Source organism: Etheostoma spectabile, chromosome 13 (assembly GCF_008692095.1).
Source record: "Etheostoma spectabile isolate EspeVRDwgs_2016 chromosome 13, UIUC_Espe_1.0, whole genome shotgun sequence".
Taxonomy (NCBI): Eukaryota; Metazoa; Chordata; class Actinopteri; order Perciformes; family Percidae; genus Etheostoma; species Etheostoma spectabile.
This window is the reverse complement of record NC_045745.1, coordinates 25490387-25511295: the sequence shown is the minus strand read 5'-3', so window position 1 is coordinate 25511295 and position 20909 is coordinate 25490387. Positions and strand designations below refer to the sequence as shown.

The 20909-nt window shown below is 40.2% G+C and overlaps 1 long non-coding RNA gene across 1 annotated transcript in view; it reads left to right on the top strand.

Moving 5' to 3' along the window:
- The window catches only part of LOC116700341 (uncharacterized), a 273867-nt gene that overhangs the window by 251528 nt on the left and 1430 nt on the right, over window positions 1-20909 (top strand). The window lies entirely within an intron of this gene.

The window sequence follows — 20909 nt, the reverse complement described above, 5'->3', positions numbered from 1 at the left end:
GTTGACAAGAAAGAAGAATGCATGGAAAAAAAACATTAAAGGAATGTAATTCTTATTTGTTGGTCAATTTCATGACCTCACAATTAACAAAAAGTGTTGGGTTCTATATAATAGGTTCACTAATTTACAATTTAAGGTTAACATTGTATCCTACTCCACTTTCCTATTCCCTTTCAATAGCAAAGACAAATCAATGTTAGTCACAACTGAATATTGCTTAAAGGTGCCCTGGCACACAGAACCGTTTTTACTTGCATTTTTTGAAATATGTTAGGTCCACATGTGTTATGTTGTTAATGTGAAAATGAACTACTACCTCCTCTTACAAAGGCTGGTCAAAAAAGGTAACCAAGGCATTCCACAAAAGATTTTACAGAGTCCATGGTAGAACTATAGACTTTACCACAAAGTGATGCAATATGTGTAGCAGGGCACCTTTAATAAAGCCACAATGTCATAAAAGTTTCAAATCAGAAACTGAACTACTAAGAATGAACAAGAAGCTTTAGCCAGTAATTTTATAGGCCAACAGAAGTTCACACTCAAACATTTTTTATTCTGCACTGTTGCCATCTCTGCAAGTTATAAAATCAAGTTCTCTATTTAGCCAACAGCCACTTTCATTAGATACTTGAATGTGTGATGAAGTTGGTGTTTTGCATCTGATCTTGATCTTGGCTAAGAAACTCCAAAAAAAGTACATTATATATTTTCATTTCTCATCTGTGACCACACTGCTTTTGGATACATCAATAAAATAAAACTCTGCAAAGCCGCTGTAAGGACTGTCCAAAAAACTTGTTGAAGCAATTACATCAAATATAACTTTATGATATACTTAAATAAACTTTAAATCAAAACCTTGTCAGTGTCTCCTTTGATTGAGTTTTTAGCTAGTGCAATGGCTCTCAGCATGGCAAAATCTTTTTGTAAATCTGATGGTCTGTTGGTTTAGCACTTTGTTACAGGCTGAAATGTATCAACAACTATTGGATGCATTGCCATGAAATGTTGTACATGGCTCCATGGACTTTGTTGAGCTCTTAAATTTTCAGCTGGATTTTAGTCTTTCCGTTTCCGTTTCCGTCTTTTTGGTGGGATCACAACATTTCAATTTAACTTTGGTTTATGACCAAATACAAAAAGAATGACATTCCTATCAGCCTCAGCAGTACTTAGTTGTAGGAAATGTTAGCATACTAACACACCAACAAGATAGTGAACACGGTGAACATTTTACCTGCTAAACATGTTGGCATTGCTGTTGTTGAGTTAGATAGATAGATAGATAGATAGATAGATATTTATTGATCCCAAAAAAAATGGGAATATTACAGTGTTACAGCAGCACACAAAATATACATACATACAATATACTGAAATAATATAATATAATAACAAAATATAAGAAAAAAATATAAGAATGTAAGAACAATATTTAAGTATATACAAGATGGGAAAAAACAAAACAAAAATGTCAGCTTTTGTAAATATGACCCAGTCGTGCGGTTGCCCTTATTGTAGTATTGTGGGTCTCAGAGTCTCATCTACCCCCCAGGGATGAAGTGTTGAAGAGTTTTATTGTCTGAGGTAGGAATGATTTCCTGTAGGGTCCGTGCGGATTTAAACTGTCGGAGCCTCTTTGAGAAGCTGCTCCTCTGTTGGACCAGTGTGGGGTGGAGAGGGTGGTCAGGGTTATCCAGAGATAACAGTTTGTTCAGCGACCTCTCTCCACACAGCTTCAAATGTGTCCTGTTTGCAGCCGTCAAGGAGCCAGCCTTCCTGATCAGTTTGTCAGTGTTTTGATCGCTGGCTCCGATGCTGCTGCCCCAGCAGATGACGGAGGAGAACAGAGCACTGGCCACACAGAGGTAGAAGGTCTCCAACATCTGCTGCACACGTTGAAGGATCTCCATTCCTAGGAATAGAGTCTGTCATCCCCTTCTTGTAAACGGCAGTGCTGTTGACCTTCCGTTCAGCCTGCTGTCGATGTTGACACCCAGGTATCTGTAATCCTCCACCATGTCCACGTCACTTCCCAGAATGCATAGGGGCTGCGGAGCCGTTCCCTTCCTCCTGAAGTCGATCACCATCTCTCTGGTCTTATCCACGTTCAGCAGCAGGTGGTTCTTACCAGACCACTCCACAAAGTCACCCACCAGTGCCCTGTACTCCCCCTCCTGTCCATCCCTTATACACCCAACAACTGCAGAGTCATCAGAAAACTTCTGTAGGTGACATGACTCTGAGTTGTACTGGAAGTCTGAGGTGTATAAGGTGAACAGGAAAGGAGACAGCACAGTCCCCTGGGGGGCCCCGTCCACTCACCACCAAATCAGACAGAACACGGTCCAGGCGGAGAACTGTGGTCTGTCTGTCAGGTAGTCAGTGATCAGGAGACTATGGACGCACCGACACCCATCCCCGCAGCTTCTCACCAAGTAGCTGAGGCTGGATGGTGTTGAATGCACTGGAGAAATCAAAAAATGTGATCTTACAGTGCCGCCACCACATCCAGGTGCAAATGAGCTCGCTGCAGAAGATAGATGACAGAGGTCATCCACTCCCAGTCGAGGCTGGTAGGCAAACTGTAGAGGGTCCAGAGAAGAACTCACCTGCGGCCTCAGGTAGGCCAAGCCAGCCTCTCCAGCACTTCATCACATGAGATGTGAGAGCCACTGGCGGGGTAGTCCTAAGGCCAGATGGAGTCGACTTCTTGGGGACGGGACAAGGCAGGACGTCTTCACAACAGCGGCACCCTCTGCAGGCTCAGGCTCAGGTTGAAGAGGGACTGGAGAACACCAGACAGCTGACGGCGCAGGTCTTCAGGACCCTGGGGTGATGCCGTCCGGCCAGCAGCCTTGCGCTGGTGTAGCCTCTCCAGCTGTCTCTTCACCTGGCCAGGTGTGAATGTAAAGCAGGGGGGGGAGCTTGAAGTGTCAGTGGGGGGAGGGGAAATGTGCTGTAGTGGTGGTGGGGGGAGAGGGCTGACCGAGGAGGGCTGAGGGAGGGAGGAGGGGGGTGTTGGAACAAAATGGGGGGGAGGAGGCAATGAGGGGGTGTAGGGGTGGTGGAGGGTGAAGGGATAGGGGATGGCTGTGAGCTAAACCTATTGAAGTAGAAGTTAGCTCGTTTGCTCTCTCGGCCTGCTGTTTGTCCTCTTCTCCTCCCACCACCGGTGATCTCTTTCATTCCTGTCCACACCTCCCTCATGTTGTTCTGCTGGAGACTGGCCTCCAGCTTCCTCCTGTAAGTGTTTTTACACTCCCTCAGTTTATCCCGCAGTCGGTGCTGTACTTCCCTAAGCTCTTGTCTGTCCCATGACCTGAAAGCTGTCTTCTTCTCCTTCAGAAGGACTTTCAGGTCACTGGTGATCCACGGCTTATGGTTGGGAAAACAGCGTACAGTCCGGGAGGGCATGGTGGTGTTCTCACAGAACTTAATGTATTCTGTGATACAGTCAGCCATGTTGTTGATGTCCTCCCCATGTGGCTCACAGAGCACGCTCCAGTCTGTAGACTCCAAGCAGTCCTGCAGTGCCTCCTCAGCCTCCTGAGTCCACCTCCTTACAGTCCTTTTGTGGACAGGCTGCCGCAGGACACAAGGAACATACATGGGAGACAGCAAGACAAGATTGTGATCTGATTTGCCAAGGGGGGGAGGGCAGTGGCACTGTATGCATCCTTAGCGTTTGCATACAGGAGGTCCAAAGTTTTATTTTCTCTTGTGGGGCAGTTAATATATTGTTTAAAGTCCGGGAGGGATTTATCCAGAGAAGCATGATTAAAATCCCCAGAGATAGTAATGAAGGCGTTGGGCTGCTGCGTCTGGAGTCGTGAGACCGTGGTGTTAATGACGTCAGCAGCTGCCTCCGCATCAGCAGCTGAAGAGAGCATTTAGCTTAAAGCACCGCTGCTCCTTTTTACAGCCGTACAGTGTTGTTAGCATGGATGTAAACTCTAAGTCTCTTTTAAAACAGTTCAATCAGGAGAGACATCTTTGCAGATATCCAAATCAGGTTTATTGTACAGCTCAATAAAATGTACAAGTCTTTGGCGATTAGAATCCGTTGCTATACAAATATTTTGAATTTATACATATAGGGCAGAGAACCATCAGACTCCCCGATGAAATCGAGACATCAGTGGTGATGACGAAGGAGCCCGAAAACCAGACCAAAGGAGGCTCCAGACCGGTCAGCTGGAGTAGATGACTGGAGGTAAAAGGGGAGGTGGAGGGTTGCACTCTTTGCCTGCAATAACAGCTGAATAGCAAGGGGAGAAGCAGATTTTTTAAAGCAGGGTTGTGACTCTGTGATTGGCCCTTGAAACTTGTGTACGATTCCGATTGGTTTAGCAGGAAGGTGAACCAACAACTGATGCGAATTAGGTAGATTATTGATTGAAAATTAGGTCTTCCTGAAAGAATTTACACTGAGATACACTTCAGTCAGGAGAGACTACTTGCAGATATGCATCAGTTATACACAGCATGATAAATTGTACATTTATTTGGATAACAGCTGAATTCATTTAGGAGTGCATTGATTCAAAGGTAGGTCTTCCTGAAAAAATTTACGCAAGCTAAATTAGACTCTCTATTGGTTGTATTTCACCATGAGGTTTAAAAAATCCACCTTAAAATGTAAAGTGCTCATGTTCATACAACTGGAAAATGCACACATATAAATGGACATGCACACAAGCACACTGCTACATAACACTCACATGCACACAAAATCAGACTGTTATGGCATTATAAATGCCACCCAGAGTGTGTCTCTGATGATGTCACTGCACTTACTTTTGTTAGATTGAAATGACAGCCCTATGTCTTCCAGATATATTGGCACACAAACCCACAGATCCACTATATTATGTTGCAAATAGCTTTAACCAAAGACACTTACCAAGACACCCATTAGACAATTTTACCAGAAACATACACGTTTGAGCTTAAATGCATGTTCATGTGTGATTTTTTTTTCTTCATTAACAGTCATCTCAGGGCAGGTCAGCTGATTCTTCAGCCCTTTGGGTACACCAGCGCCAGTGATCAGACCTTAAAAGCGTACAGACTGGTAGGGTGAGGTCTACACAAAAGCACTTCCTTTTCATTGAAACATGCACAATGGCCAAGGCATTTGCTTTGCGGGTAAATTATGCAACTTAATGGATTCATTTCTGGTCGTCTCTGCTGAGATAGACTGAAGAGAACACAGCAAAATGTTTGGGAATGTGGAGAATTATGGGGGGATGAAGGGATATAAGAATGGAGTGAGGAAGAAGGAGAGATGGGATATCTCAGCGATAAAGGTATCGCCGTGGGCTTTAAAGCTGTAAATCCTCCTTTTTTTGAAGGGATGTGGGTTTTTTCTCCTTCCTCTCTCATACTCTCCTCCTTCTCAACCCTCCACCCTCCTGATCATAAACAAAAAAAAACATACATAAATGCACAAATGCATTCCAACAGACGTTTTGCTACACTATCCATAACATCCAGCCATCTATGTGGAATAGCCTGAAGTATAACAAGAGACACTTTCATGTTGATGACAAGAGAACGGGGACCTCAGCTTTAATACCAGGAAACTATCATTTCAATTAGTAGTGAACTAATGCCTCTCAGCCCCTGCACCATTGAATTTATTTGTTTTTATTGAGCTCTTACAGTAACAATTTCAAATAGAAAACTAACATTAATTTCCTCCAACTTGCATAAACATGTTCACAGTCTTTGCAGTACAGAAAAACCCTCTAAATGTATCTTCTCTTTGTGACCCTGCTCCAACAACACACGCAAAGTTAAGATATCTGTGTTAGGCATTTTCTATCTACTAATATTAATACGTTTACTCATTTTTAATATTGTAATTTGCTGTACAAGCCATGTTTGTGGACTTTTAAGTTGTATGTGTATCAGTTTTGAAGTTGACCCATGTAATGACAAGAAAGCCCAAAAAGTTGATTTTATTCATCTTCATCCTGGGTCTCAAACTAAACACCGCCTAGGGAGTTTTGACATTGTGTCATGACAAAATGCATGTGACCGAGTCTAGGTCAAGTAGGTCAAGTATTTCAAGTAGTCAGAGGAACCTTGCACAGAATTGTGGGGGGGTTAACCTACACATAAAGCAAGGGATGCGTGGTGCTAAATCAAGAAACAACATCCCAAGGCAGTTCAATTGTAAAAACAAGAAAATGTGGCCCCATCTTTGTCAACCTGGCATCAATTAAGTGATGTCGTCACTCTTACTGTAAATTCTTATTTTGTGTGTACATAAATGTGATGATTTCATTCATAAGCCAATTTAGCACTGGATGACAGTTGACAACCCTGTGACTAACAGTCGAGATGACCAAACAAATCTTTGCAGAAGTAATCCCTTATCTGGAAATAAAACTGTTGATTGAGACAAGACAATAAATCAAATGTAATGGCAGTGGTAACAGTTATGTTAAAATATTAGACTATTTGATATGCATGTAAATTAAGTGTCATAGTGACTGGGTGGTTTAGTTTATGTACTGCATGTGTACTACAAAATTCAAAATTAACAAGTCTAGATTAAGAGTGTGTAAATAATGTATTGGCGGCAGTGAGTGGGGTTACTGATTGTATTTATTATAGTTGTAGCACAGGGAACAAATGGGTACAACTAACAAGTATGTCACAGCAAAAGTTTGATTTCAGTTGACTCACTAAAAGTTGCAGGATAACGTTTTTAAATGTGGACCGACAACAATGTCAGCAGACAGTCTTTGAGAGACTGAAGGACAGACAAACATCAGTGATGTGTCGTGAAAATGAAGAGGTGAAGAAAGTGGATGTCTGTGCTCGTGTGATAGAAAGAGATAATTGGTCAACCTATCTTCTGTTCATTAAATAAAACTGGCATTGAATGAAGACACTATGACTGTGGGTGAGAGCAGATAGAGGGAGTTGGAGAGGAGAGTGTACAGATTAAGAGTGGTATTAATTCTGATCCGTAATCTCTTCACCTCTGTAATTGAGGTCGCACACTAGGGGAGGCTGAGTTTGGAGGGAGAGTGGCTTTCTGCTTTACTTAGCTCTAAGGAGGAAGCAAACAGACACATAAATGAACTGAGGGGATGCCATCCTCCCCAGACTTTCTGACTGAAGGGAGACAGCCAGGTCTACCTCAGTAATGTACAGACGTAAAGTCTAGTTAAATTAAACACAAGACTAAAGGGAGGTTTGGTCAGAGTGAAGTCTTATTTGAGAACAACTATTGTGCAAATGTGATAGTACTGAAACTCAGCCATGTTTTTATCAAAATAATGTACAGACAGATGTAAAGACAAAGTTCTCTTTTGTGTAAAGGGAGATAAACCCCTTGTGGAAGCTGCACTGTTATCCCCGAATTAATTGACTTTGCTAGAAATTTGCGCAGAAACCAGTTGCCTTAAAGCGTTTAAGTTTTTACACAATGTAAAACCTAACAGGTCAAGTTGTAGTAACACAGAGCAGTAAGTTAATTCAGTAGACAAATCAAGTTTACATTAATAGTCATTTCTAAAAATCATTAGCAAACATAAATTATTTTTTTTTAAGCCATATTGTGTAAAATCAGCATATACAGTTAAACCTGCAACAAAAAAACGTCCAATATCAAAAGTAGGCTACTTGTCAATACTACAGAATTTGTTTGTATATATAGGTATTGTTTTTTTCTTTGTGTCAGCATGATATTAAGAATAATGTATTCAGTTCATATATTCTAAAACAACAGTAAGACCAATCAACATAAAATATTGAAATGTTCCAATATACTGTGCAGCATGGAGAGCTTCTCACAAGAGACAAGAGTCTCTGATTCCCAAACCGTGGAAATACATTTGATCAGTTTCTCACTGCCCAGAGGCCATCAGCCCCCCCCCCCCCCCCCCCCCCCCCCCCCCCCCCCCCCCCCCCCCCGGGGCTCAGTCATGGTGCAATAAGAAATGTATATAAACACTAACACTAAATCAACCACACAAAACTAAACCCAGATATAAACATAAATGCACACTATAAGCCGTTCAGAACATATGTCTTTTTTTTCAAATGACCCCACCCCTCTGCACACTCAAGCTGATTATTACAAACAACTCATGTGATATGCTTTTTACAAAACATGCAAGAATAAATCTAAATCTGGGTTTACAGTGTGCCAATAACTCAGCAGATGTTGAAAGAACATCAAGTAAAAGTATGTCTAATGGGAATCAGTGCTAATGTTAGCTAAGCTGACTAGCTTCCACTTTCCGAGTGGAATGCAAAATAAATAGCATTGAATGCTGTAAAGGAACTGATGTCCATAGCAGTTGACATCTTCTATAGCAACTCAAATGTCAGTTACCTGCTGCCATGAAAATACTTAACTCAGAGGGATGAAACTCAGATACCATTTCCACAAATATCCAAAAAGGATTCTCTTCTTTTGAAAAATGAGAAAATGTGCACAATAGCAGCAGTTTTATAACATGTTATACTTCCTTAGACAACAAGTTAGTGGGATTTAATAATTCAGTTCAACTTTAACACAGAGCATAACCCCTAAACATGAAATCAAAAAGCACCAGAAACCTTTTAGAACTGGACTGGAAAAAGCTAGTCTTGTGAAAAGGGTTCAGAGGATTCAAACGGAAAAGGATTTAGGGGATGCAAACATAAAAACATTTCTCTACTGTGGAGGACGTTACACTTGCAGTAACCCCTCCTGGTGTGTCACCTCCTATAATAAAGACATTAAGAAAAGTATACTTAAACTGTCTACCTCTCTTACAGCAATACCAAGCCCAGCTTAGTGTGCGCATTCATGGTCCCAACCCATCGATTCTTCTCGCTGCTTCTGCTCTTAGTTTCTCACTCCTCTGTTCGCTCTGTTCTTTTTACATCTGTCTGAGATCAATATTGTAATAACTAGAAAGGAAAAAGCCTCATCATAATCAATAAGAGCAAGGTACATAGCTAGGAAGAGGTAGACAGAGAGAAATCATTCTGCCCAACAGCGGAGCTGAATGTTTCTGACACCTCATTCATTACACTATTGAATAATCCATCGGCTCTGTCACAGCCGCAGATGAACAGAATAAGCCCCAGTGCAAGCTCATCTCCCTGCTAACAGCAGGAGGAAGACCTACAAAGAGCTTCATATTTTCTGTAATAAGAAGATTCACATGAGTTTAACAACATATTAATGTAATGTAGAGTCTGGAACAAGACTGTGACAAGTCTCAAGACAGGTTTCGGAAAGCTGCATTTCAAAATTCCAAAACAGGATATTATTGAGACATTCTGTTACTGTGCTGTCTCATATGTTTTTGCCTTCAAGTCTCAGACAAGTAAGACAAGTCTCCGAATCTTCAAGTCCAAGTCAAATCTATAAAAGTACTACAGTTCAGCAAAGCAATAATAGAAACAAATGAACAAAATATGTGTAGAATACTAGACTGTCAGTGTATATATGTGATCACATAAATATCAACTGTAATGGGTGACACTACAAAGTAAGTTGAAAACAGAGAGAAATCACTGGTATCAACATTACATGTGTATTTTATGCATTACAGTAAATTAGTATATTTTTGTATCTTTGTTCCACAGCACTCCAGGTTTCAGCCTTTAAAAGAGGTATTTATGTAAGTTTATTCATTGACAGCAACATCATTTCACTACACCCTGAAGTATAAAAAAAGCACCTTAGTGGCTTGAAAACTGAAATCTGGTTCTAGTTTCTTGAGACAAGTTTAGGACACGTACTGATGATGAGATGTTATGAAAGTCACCTGTGAAAATTTTGTGATTGATCTTCAGTTCAGATCAAGCTTGTCCTTGCTTGGGTCAAAGTGATTGCAGCTGCCACAGTACACACACAGCTGACTCCCACCTCCACTGAAATTATTACACCCTGAACACAGACCCTGAGGTGGGAGGAGACAGACTCTGACACAAGATGCAAAGTCATCAGCTCAGATCCACATGTGTCTGACAGACACAATGAAACACTTCTTAAGATTTGCTCTTGCAGGGTCTGGAGGGCCTGTCAGTTGACTTTGGTGCGCTTTAGACTCGGGGCTAATAAGGATGTGCTGTTGGGAATTTGTGTGCATGACAGCTAAGCAAAAAGAGAGGCTTTGATTAGCTACGGGGCCTGTGCAAAAGGAATCATGGCACATAGACCAGTCCTAAACCTAAACTGAAAAAAGTTTAAATGCTACAGAGGTTCAAGGTGGAAATTAAAGCATACAAGCATCATCTTCTCTGACAAGACTCAGAGTCTGCAAAGGTCAAATGGGCACAACAATCTCAACGTTAAGGACGTCTTGCCACGGACGAAAACAACAGTAAGGTTTTTGTTGAGCATAAATCATTCTGAGATCATGCAGACATTACTTGTGCATTGCTAACATCTCCATGGCAGCTGTGGCAAACACATCAACAGTGCAATCATGTCAAATATTAGATATGCATTGGACCTTTGTGGCATTTCAGCCAATCACAACATTGAGGATCATGATTCAGAACCGAGAGCAAATGATTATTGCCAGGGAGACATAGGGGTGGCTTTTACGTATACCTGTAAACAAGCTTTGACAGAACAGAGAACATCCTCGCTTATAAACGGCCTTAACACATGGATTGTGACAGAGAATAATTAGAAAACATCAGGAGTTTCCGTATGTGCCGCGGTCTAGTCCGGGGGATGTTGTTTTCAGTCTATTTCACACTAAGAGGAACTCATTAAGATGTGGAGATTCGTTTTGACTGAGGGTTGGAAAAATTATACTGCGACCACTTCAGGAAATAAAAAGAAAATTATGTAACAGCAGCAATAACTGTAGTTATTCTACCAGCAATCTGTTCACACCTGCACCCTCACTTTTAGATAGTTTATTGATAAACAATATTCGCCTCATGAAAATGACCTCTATGTTTGCACATCCAGGCTTGTTAATTATCAATTGATGTACAAACAACACACATACACATAATCTATCTGATGCTAGCACAACAATACACAATTTTTGAAGGCTGGAAGAACTAATATTTCAGAGTGGTTTAAACGCACATTAATCTAGAAACCAATGAAAATAAATAAAACAAAGCTCATCATTCATCATGCCAGTAGTTTTGGAGGAATACAATTCACAATCAATACTTTTACATTTTGCTCAGTCTGTCTCAATGGGTACATTTTGGTAGTTTCTTTGGTAGTTTTCTTTTTGTCATCATTGCAAGAGGACACCTCAGACAGAGGTCACTCTGACACTCTGTGTCATCCAGCTGAACTTCTTCTTCAGCAGGGTCAACATGATTGACCTCAAGGGAGACTGGACGTCCAATTACAGCAGAGAAAACAAGGATGGTCTTCATCATGTCACACTCACTGGCTGGGAGCTCAGGGAATGTGCAGCCCAGTGGGGGATGTGTTGACACAACCTCTCCAGCTGTTTTTAGACCATACTTAATACTTCAAGGCACCATAGTGATTTTAAAGACCCTGAAGACCCAGCTTCTTACAATATGTCCTGCCAACTTTCTTAAACTTTAACTTTGATTGTTGCTTAGATTTAGTCATTAATGTTATGAGAGATAGATTTTTGGGGTCTTTCAACCTGTAAACGTCTCCGAAACGACATATTAGGATGTTTGGCATGACCAGAACCTGTCAAGTTTGTCTGTGACACCATAACGAACAACAAACATCTTGTTCAGATTTAGATTTGTCATTTCTACGCACCAAAAACATACATTAGTGAATGGCTATAATGTATACAATAATGCTTACCCTAATCCCTTTTTGCAACAGATAATGTTATGTCAATACTTGCATAGCTTCCGGAAAAGAAGTTTTACACATCCGTTTAATTTTTCTTTCACAATTGAGTTCTCCAAGTTCAGGATGCAGCCAGTATGCATTATTACACAGTGTGTGTAGTAGGGAGTGAGGACATGTGGGAGAGAATTGGGGAGGATTTGTTACAAAGGTCATGTTTTGGATTTAAATCAATAGTTAGAACCTGGTTGATTTTCTTCTTCTTCTTCTTCTTCTTCTTCTTCTTCTTCTTCTTCTTCTTCTTCTTCTTCTTCTTCTTCTTCATATTTGTGTCAATTAATCTTACGAACAATAAGGTAATTTATTTTTCCCCATGCTTCCATGCAGTGTCACTTACAGTAAAAGCAAAATTAAAAGCAGTAAAAGCAGATTCTCCTGACAGAGCAAGTGACAAAATAACAGTTTGCGTGGAAGGAGTGAAAAGGCAGTGAGAGATTCTTGTGGATGTAAATGTGCTGTATTTATATAGCGCTTTTCTAGTCTTTACGACTACTCAAAGCGCTTTTACATCATACAGGATACATTCACCATTCACACACATTCATACACTGTGGCCGAGGCTGCCAAACAAGGTGCTCATCAGATAAACACTCACACACATTCACACTCCGATGCGCAGCACCGGGTTCAGTGTCTTGCCCAAGGACACTTCGACATGGGACTGCAGGACCCCAACCTTCCGATTGGCAGACAACCGCTCTACCACTGAGCCACAGCCGCCCGTAATGGACAATTTACTAATACTTGTTATTCCTCTAATACATAATAATTTTGAAGGTGTTTACTCCCTGAACTTTAATTGGCACAGCTCATGTAGGATAAATGTAAATAAAATTATCTGCAAATAAAGTCAATCCTACATCACTCAGTTTATTGCAAAATTCCAGATATTTGCAGACATTAATGTTGGCTCTGTAGAAGACCCCAGGATATTGTGGGACGCGATAAAAGGTTTTTATTAGGAGCATGTTATTCTGCTCTAATGCGCGCAAAGCTAGATCACTTCAACTACAAAACCTTGAAGCTGAGTTCAACAGATTAGACACATTGTTGCAAACTAATTTTACTGAACAAATAGCTTTAGAAGGATAACTAGTCAGGAAAGAAATAAACAACATTCTGAAACAGAACTCAGAATTTCTAATTTCTAATTCACAAGACAGCACTGCTACTTTCAGGGTGCTAGACCTAGTCATCTACTTGCCATGAGATTAAGGTCCAGTGACCATTTTGCAGATATTCCTGCTATTAAGTCTTCAGAGGGTAATATTAGAACTGATCCTGTTGAGATAAATAAATCTTTTCAGACATTTTATTCCAATTTATATGAATCAGTGGTGACTTTGGGTAAAACCCACTATGAGAGCTGATTGAATTAGGTTGACTTGACTCAATTATCAGCAGAGGAATCAGCTAATTTAGACAAATTGATTACTATAGAGGAATTAAAAGTGGCAGAATATGAATATGCAGAATATGCAAAAGGAAAAAACAACGGGGCTTTGATGGAATCCCCCCCTGAATTATATGCAACTTTTTTGGAACAACTGGGCCCATTCCTTCCAGACATGAGTAACTTCGCTGTTGAGAAGGGCACATTTTCAAGGGATGTTAACACAGCCTTGATTTTCTTAGTCTTGAAAAATGATACGGATCCTACAGAAGGCTCTACCTATCAACCCTTGAGCCTGCTTAACTCTGATTTAAAAATATTTGCAAAGATCCCAGTACGTCATTTTGATTCCCACATGTCAAAATCAGTGAACGCTGACTAAACAGGATTCATAAAAACAAGACTGGAAGCAGATAATGTTAGACGCCTTCTCCACAGTGTTGATGCGGCAGAAGACAGTGAGACCCCAATGTCACTTCTTTGTATTGACGCAATATAAGCCTTTGACAGACTTTGAAGTCTTAGAGGTGATGGGCCTTGGTAACACTTTCATTGGTGTGATTAAAGTTCTGTATTCTAACCCCTCAGTTGAAGTCTTAACCGGATGAACCTCCTCCTATTGATACGGTTTCTTAAGTCCTGCACTATTTGTCCCCTTTCTAGAGCCGTTGGCTCAAGCTATTTGCCAATCGATTATGGTGTCACCAATATGCATTTGTAATACACAGCATCACCTCTCATTATTTGTGGTCGATGTTTAGGGTTTTTTGGAAAACCCCTCTCCTTCTCTTCTTCACCTTCTATCATTATGCGAGGAGTATAAAAGCTTATCAGGCTTTAAAATTAAATGGTCAAGGTCTACATTACTTCATCAAATGATTCTGCTCACAATTCAATCATCTCTGCTAACATCTGAATTGTTAAGCAGTTTAAATATTTACGCATTGAGGTTTTCCCTTGCTTAAACCAGATTGTTAAGCATAACTATTCTGTTGCCTTGAACAACATTTTGAAAGATATGGAAAAATGGATGTGTCTCCTCATGTCTATTCCAGCCCTTATCTTTGTGGTTAAAATTAACGTGTTACCCAGGATTATTTTGTGAACTCTATGCTACCTCTTTCCCCTCCTTCTGGTTATTGGAATAAATTACAATCAGCAGTATCTAAATTTATCTGGAAAGGAAAACGGCCGCAACTTAAGATGTCTACTCTACAGAGGAGGAAAAAGGATGGTGGCCTCCCAGTTCCCAACTTCAAACATTATTTTTGGTCCTTTGGCCCCTCCTTACCTGGTTTAGCCCCAACATGTCTGTTTGCTGGCGTACCTTAGAAAGTGCCCTTCAGCTCTCTAAAACTCAACAATGTGTTTTTTTTGCTGGACGTGCAGTGATCAAGTGAATGATTGCAACCCGTTGGAAACCACCTCATAACTTGTCTATTTGTACATGGATACTTTCCTTTTTGGATGTCATATACATGAAGTTCTCCCTGACTCGCATTAATGGAGCGCCAGGAAAGACTTTGGACACTTGGCTCAGCAATGCTGAATTTTTGAAAACCATGCTTGTGCTTTAGACCTATTGCTTCTATCTGTGTGTGTGTTTGGTATTTTTTGTCTTATGCCGGTCTCCCTGTCAATGCCTCTTGTTAGTTTGTCTATGTCTGTTTCTGTGTGTCTTGTTTGTGAGCTGCAGACATCATTCTTGCTGTTGTGTTCTTGTTGTGTCTCCCTCCTCCCCGTGTTTCCTCACTTAGTTTTTGTGTGGAAACATTTGGTCGCAGGGAGGGATTGTGGAGTAGGTGCACTGTGCCTTCTTCGGTAAGTGTAGTGTACTTTTCTGTGTATTGCCATCTGGACCAATGTTTTGCACTTTTTGCTTAAATAATAAAAAAAAAAGTGATTGCAGAAAAGAATGCAAATAAAGTAAAATGTCAATGCCAGTAAGTTCCCCTGACTCCCCGTCACAGCACAATGCTGACATTTCATTACTACTTAAAAGCCTAGCATGCAATTTTGAATTTTATAACACTGCTTTTCTCACATAGCTGTAATTAAAAAAATAACATTTCAAGCAGCAGTCAATCAAACATTATTTCAGGTATCAACAGATGCCATGCTGGCCCGGGTCTGTTACCTTGAAACCCTGTGCTTGTTGTGCTACAGAGAAAAGAGAAAATTACAGAGAGCGACTGTAATTTCACCCAACAAAATTGTGAGGATATACAAATAATACAAGAGCAGTCAGGCCAGACTAGTGTACAGACAGATGGCAACATCTCAAGGCAAAGCAAAATGAGAGGAGGAAATATGAGTGCAAGCACAACACAGAAAGATGATGCAATAAAGCTCTGACACTGCAGAGAAAGATAGAAGTAGAAAAAGGAGATGGATGGACAGAGGGTTAAATAAATTAGAAATCAGTGGAAAAAATGCTTAGAAAAAATGGTGGATGGTGTGCAGCCGTTCCATTTACAGAAGATATAGACACCATGCAATAGAAGAAGGGAGGTTGAAGCAGAGAAATGGGCGGGTGGCCATCAGTGCACGAGCCTGAAGCGATGAAACATTACGCCAGGATAATGAAGATGGTTCTGCTCGGTCACACTCCATATTAGCCCAGAGTCAGGCTGACCCCAAAGTGTCAACAAGTTAATAGACTTGGTATCAGTGACTCTTTCACACTGCTGCTTTCCCCCACAAACACAAATTATTTACAGGAATTTTATGGATAAATAAATACAGATTCATCTACAGAACATGGAAATTAATAACACAGCCACAGCCTGAGGTACAGCTAAGGGTGCGAGCATTAATGAGTGTGTCGAATTGTTAATTGCCATGAGGAGTGTGTGTCTACTGGCATGACGACCATGTTGGTGTTTAACGGTATTTCTGTGTGGGCGAAAGACAGCAGCAGAGACGTGTCGGCTGTGGATTTTGGCGATTCTTTGTCAGAGGTATTTTGTTTTAAATGGACAGTGTATTCAAACATTGGACAGAAAATAAGTTTCTCAGTAAGAACCAAAATAAGAAAAAATAGCATGTTGTTATCTTGTGTCTTTTTCCCATGTATTTTCACTTACAGTATCATTGGATAATAATGTAGGGGGCAAATTTAATTTGATGGGAGAGTGGAAAGCATTAGAACTGCCAGGTGTTTAGGACAAGTTACAATCCCTCAATCTCAAGTGAAGATGGGATTGACAGCAGATGCAAAGATGTGACAGGCAGGCAGACGCTCTCCCGTGTGCTACACTCAGTGCTCTATTGCTTGGGCTTGTAGATAACGTTACAGATCAGCTATGATTATGCTGCTTATTAATTCAATCAGTCAGCTCTGGCTCGCTGATCTTTTATTAGTGCAGTCTTTTACTAATTCACTTCACAAAGGCAGATGTGAGTGATGCAAGCAAAGGGAAAGCAAAAGAGGCAGAGACAAAGCGAGGGAAGACAGAGGAGGGAGGAGACCTTTGGCAAACTCTGCAATAATTGCCTGGAGTCATTTAAAAAAGGGTTTTGAGGATGAAAAATTGTTCCATAGATTTATTTAATCAAGAGCTGATTTAAGAGTTGTCCTTTAGAGTACCTTTGGCTGCAGACAAGACTGAAATAGAAAATGGGATATTAGGTTTTAGATTTTAATTTTTTGACATTCAGAGTGGTGCCACTTTAATTGATCATAGTGGCCTCTGCCTCTCTCGACAGGCTTCTAAAGAGTCAGCATCACCGAAGCATGAATGGATCAAACACATCCTCTCGGAAAGCAAACAGAGACCTGTCTGAGTATTCTTTGTCTTTGAGTACAATAGAATATAAGAATCTGCTTGAATTAGTTGTGAGTTTTAATTTGCTTTCTTTTTTTGCTAGATTGATAAACCAAAACATGAATTGTCACAACACTATAAAATGCACACTCAAAGTGTAGTCACATTCAAAATAATTCATTGTCTTCTATCCCTGTGTTTGTGTGTGTGTGTGTGTGTGTGTGTGTGTGTGTGTGTGTGTGTGTGTGTGTGTGTGTGTGTGTGTGTGTGTGTGTATGTGTGTGTGTGTGTGTGTGTGCATGTGCGTGTGTGCACATGTAAAGCCTTAGATGTTATTCAAGAATACATCACCTTAACGTTGTATTAACAATGTTACGATGTAAAAATCAGGACACAATATGCACTCACACTTACTGTAAGTAAAATATGGGGCTGAATGACTCATACAGGGATTTAGACATTTTGTCACACAAAAGTTTTATATCAATTACTTGTTTGCTTTCTATTGGGAAAAATGGGAAGAAGCTCTTTATTTTCCTCTAGTGAGTCAATTTTTAATCTGTTCCGGACATTGTGATGGTGTGAAGGAAATTCAGATAAACTGCACCATCCTCATGGAATAATTCATATCTTTAGGAGCTGAAGCGCAAAACGCTGGTGGCTCCAAATAGTTTTAGAGACCTCATTATGGGCCTTACTACTCTTGCTTGCATGTTCTTGCAACAATGGTCTTGACTAACACACTAATGCACACTTACGCACACTTCAGAGATTATATGCTGTGTATATATATATATATATGAATGCCATATATGATTGTCTTTTACTGTATTTTTACAGTATTTTGTTGTACTTTTCATTTTTTTCTTTAGGCCACTAATTTTGAATGACAGCAGCAATTTTGTTGCCATTTCATTTGTTACTTCTCTCTCTGCACACCATCATAGTCTGTAAGTCATTAATAACAATAATTAAATCAGAGCTTCAAACAAAAGCTCAATCACATGCTCTCAATTGTGCGTGATTAACAAAAGCACATAGAAACCACAGAAAATAGATAACAGGAGAAGAGATACTTCTCCTGTCTGAAGGTAAAGTATCTCAGCTGATACCCTTTCAAATATGTAAAACCTTATAATTATGAGGAACGTAGTCAGACTTAGATTTGCCTAGTATATATAAAATAACGTCACTCTAAATTAAAATTTAACTTGATATGCAAGAGATCAAACTCTTTCAGAAAATAAAAAACACAAAGTAGTGAGCCTTTTTTTAAATCAGCTGTCAAGTCATCAAAGTTAGTCTTTTGTCCCTATTAACATTAGTTTTTAATTATTCTGCTCAGTTTTTAATTAATTTTGTTTCAAGGCCACTGTGTGTATTTGAGAGCGAGAAACAAAGAGTAGACAGAAAAAGAGAGAGGAAGGAATGTTGTTTTCTTGGTTTCCAAATTAATATAACTTTCTCTGCTTTTAAAAGCTCAAAGTGTTTCGCCTTGTAAAAAGTAGTCTGAATGGGAGGGATAAAACAGTGGCAATAATGGGAACGCAATGATTTTTTGGCTCTCGTCGAACCTTGATGAGGTCTCCAACATGCTGCTTCTTCTGGGCCTTGATCTTAAAAATGAGTAGTTCCCTGTCAGCGATTGCAGTGGTGCACATATCTTCACACACAGCGATGTACTGTGTGATGTCTTCATGTCAGCAAGTTCATCAAAAGTGTCCCAAGCTACAGGGAATATAACCCAGTTTGTACACTTGAAGACTCCCTGAGAGGAGCAGAATGACATCAAACAAACCAGCAAAGCCTGTAGGAGCAGGCGGTAAGCATCAGCATTTGACATGAAACTCTGCTTGAGTGTTTTGTTTTGTCCTCATGGGGAATGTCTTGACATTAGGGAGCTCAAAAAGCAGATTGGTGTGGTTAATGTTACCAAACATGACAACAGACCTTGGTATGGGAACTTTCCATTGAGGAGAGGAGCTGAGCCAGCTCACAAAAGAAGACAGTGGCTTCCAGCAGGATGTAAACATTGGTTGCAACAATGGAAATTAACTATTCAGGGAGGGAAAATGGACTCTGTGTGAGTTTCCAGTGAGGTGAACAAAACAGTATACAGAGATGTGGCACTAGCAGTGCATAACCATGACGCAAATAACCTCACCTTTAAATTTAAAGGGTATTTCTGTTCACCTGTCATCATGAAAAATGGTTTGTTCTGGAGTGGTCATTTCAAGCTTTGGTACAGATTAGTTCTCCAAGTTTAAATAGTTTGCAAAAGTTTATTTTAGGTCTGAACAGTTGGACATTTAAAAATCTGCAGCTCCCCTCGACTTAACTAAGCCTTATAGTAAGTTTCAGCTCATTGTTTTGCTGTCCAGTTGCTTCTTTACCTGCTGAACAAAAACAGCAGACAGACACAGCTGGGGAACATAGTGGATCATTTAGCAGCTAAAGAGCCAGAGATTTCCCTCTGGAGTTGGTGGAGACCAAAAATGGAGCTGAAAGAGAGTGATTAGTGGTCTTACAATCAGGTGGCCAGACACTCTAAATAATTGATAATGTTGCTCCATGACTGCTGGACGTAGAACCATCCAACTGTTTGCTAAATCACCTTAAAAAGTGATGCTATGTCAGTGTTGTGTCCACAACTTGTTTCTGTTGTATCCAACTGGTCAAAAGATATTATTAATTAATGGCCAATGGCATACATATTTTGTAGCTGCTTGTCCCAGCTCTTCATTGTAGTTTACACTGAATGAACAATTCAAACCCAAGGTGCCATGTGTTTTTGTGGCTCCACAGTTACATCAAATGGAAATATTTTACATGTCTTGTATGTGCATTATTTCATACGAAATTTGGGATCTCCACCGGAATTTTAAATAGAGTTTTGTGAGTTTAAACAATGTTTTGCTCCACAGTGTAAGTTTGTGCTGACTGGCCAGCTGGGAGGTCAGTTATGTTAAGGTCATAGTAGCAACCTCAGGGTGGCTTTCTACAGTTAATGGCATCTAGGAAAAGGACGGTCTGGAAATCGTGTGTGCACTTTGTCACGGATGTTTAGGAGATCCAAATAACCTGTTATGACATGTTGGTTGGTGCATTACCTTTACATTGATCTTGGATGCCATCATCATAATCCGTCTCTGTTCCAGAAGTTTGTTTTCTATTAGTGATTTAACATTGTGTCTGTTAACTTTTAGGACCATCCCATGAAAAATGAACTCACAGTAGTAGTAGTAGTAGATGAGCAGGAAAAAGGTGTCATAGAAATATACATTCTTGATACTTTTATTAATTACCTGAAAGCATTACACCATTTGGTGGAGAGAACATGTAGTCCCGTTATACATTTGTGATATATCTTCATTTTTATTGAGGAAAGAAAATTGATGTTAGAGTTCATGTAAAAAGCCATGAATCTTAAAATATTAAATAATGTATTTATATAGCCTTGGGTGCAGCAACCCATCTATCCCATCCCCGCTCTGTGCTGCCATTTCTGACCTGAATTACATCTGTTGATAATTACAGTTTTACTGGCTTATTATATGTCTAAATTCTCCCATGCACCATAACTCCTGCAGTGCAGGGACCCTGTTGATTGCTGATGAATTTAGTAAAAATTTGTACTTTCATTGTAATGTCTGGTTTATATCAAGGGTGATGCAGACTGACTTGGTATCTTGGTGGTGCAACCAGCCAAAATCCAAATTGCACAAAGAAGACCAAGAGAAAGAAGGGTATCACATTACAGGAAAAAATAACACGGGTGTAAAAGCATATCGCTGATAGAGATTTTCCGTATGAATCAGGCAGTTACATGTTCCCAGTGTCATGTGCAGTTGGATGGGGGGTGCGGGGGGAGGGGGTGGGGGGGTACGTAACATTAGATTTATTGTGG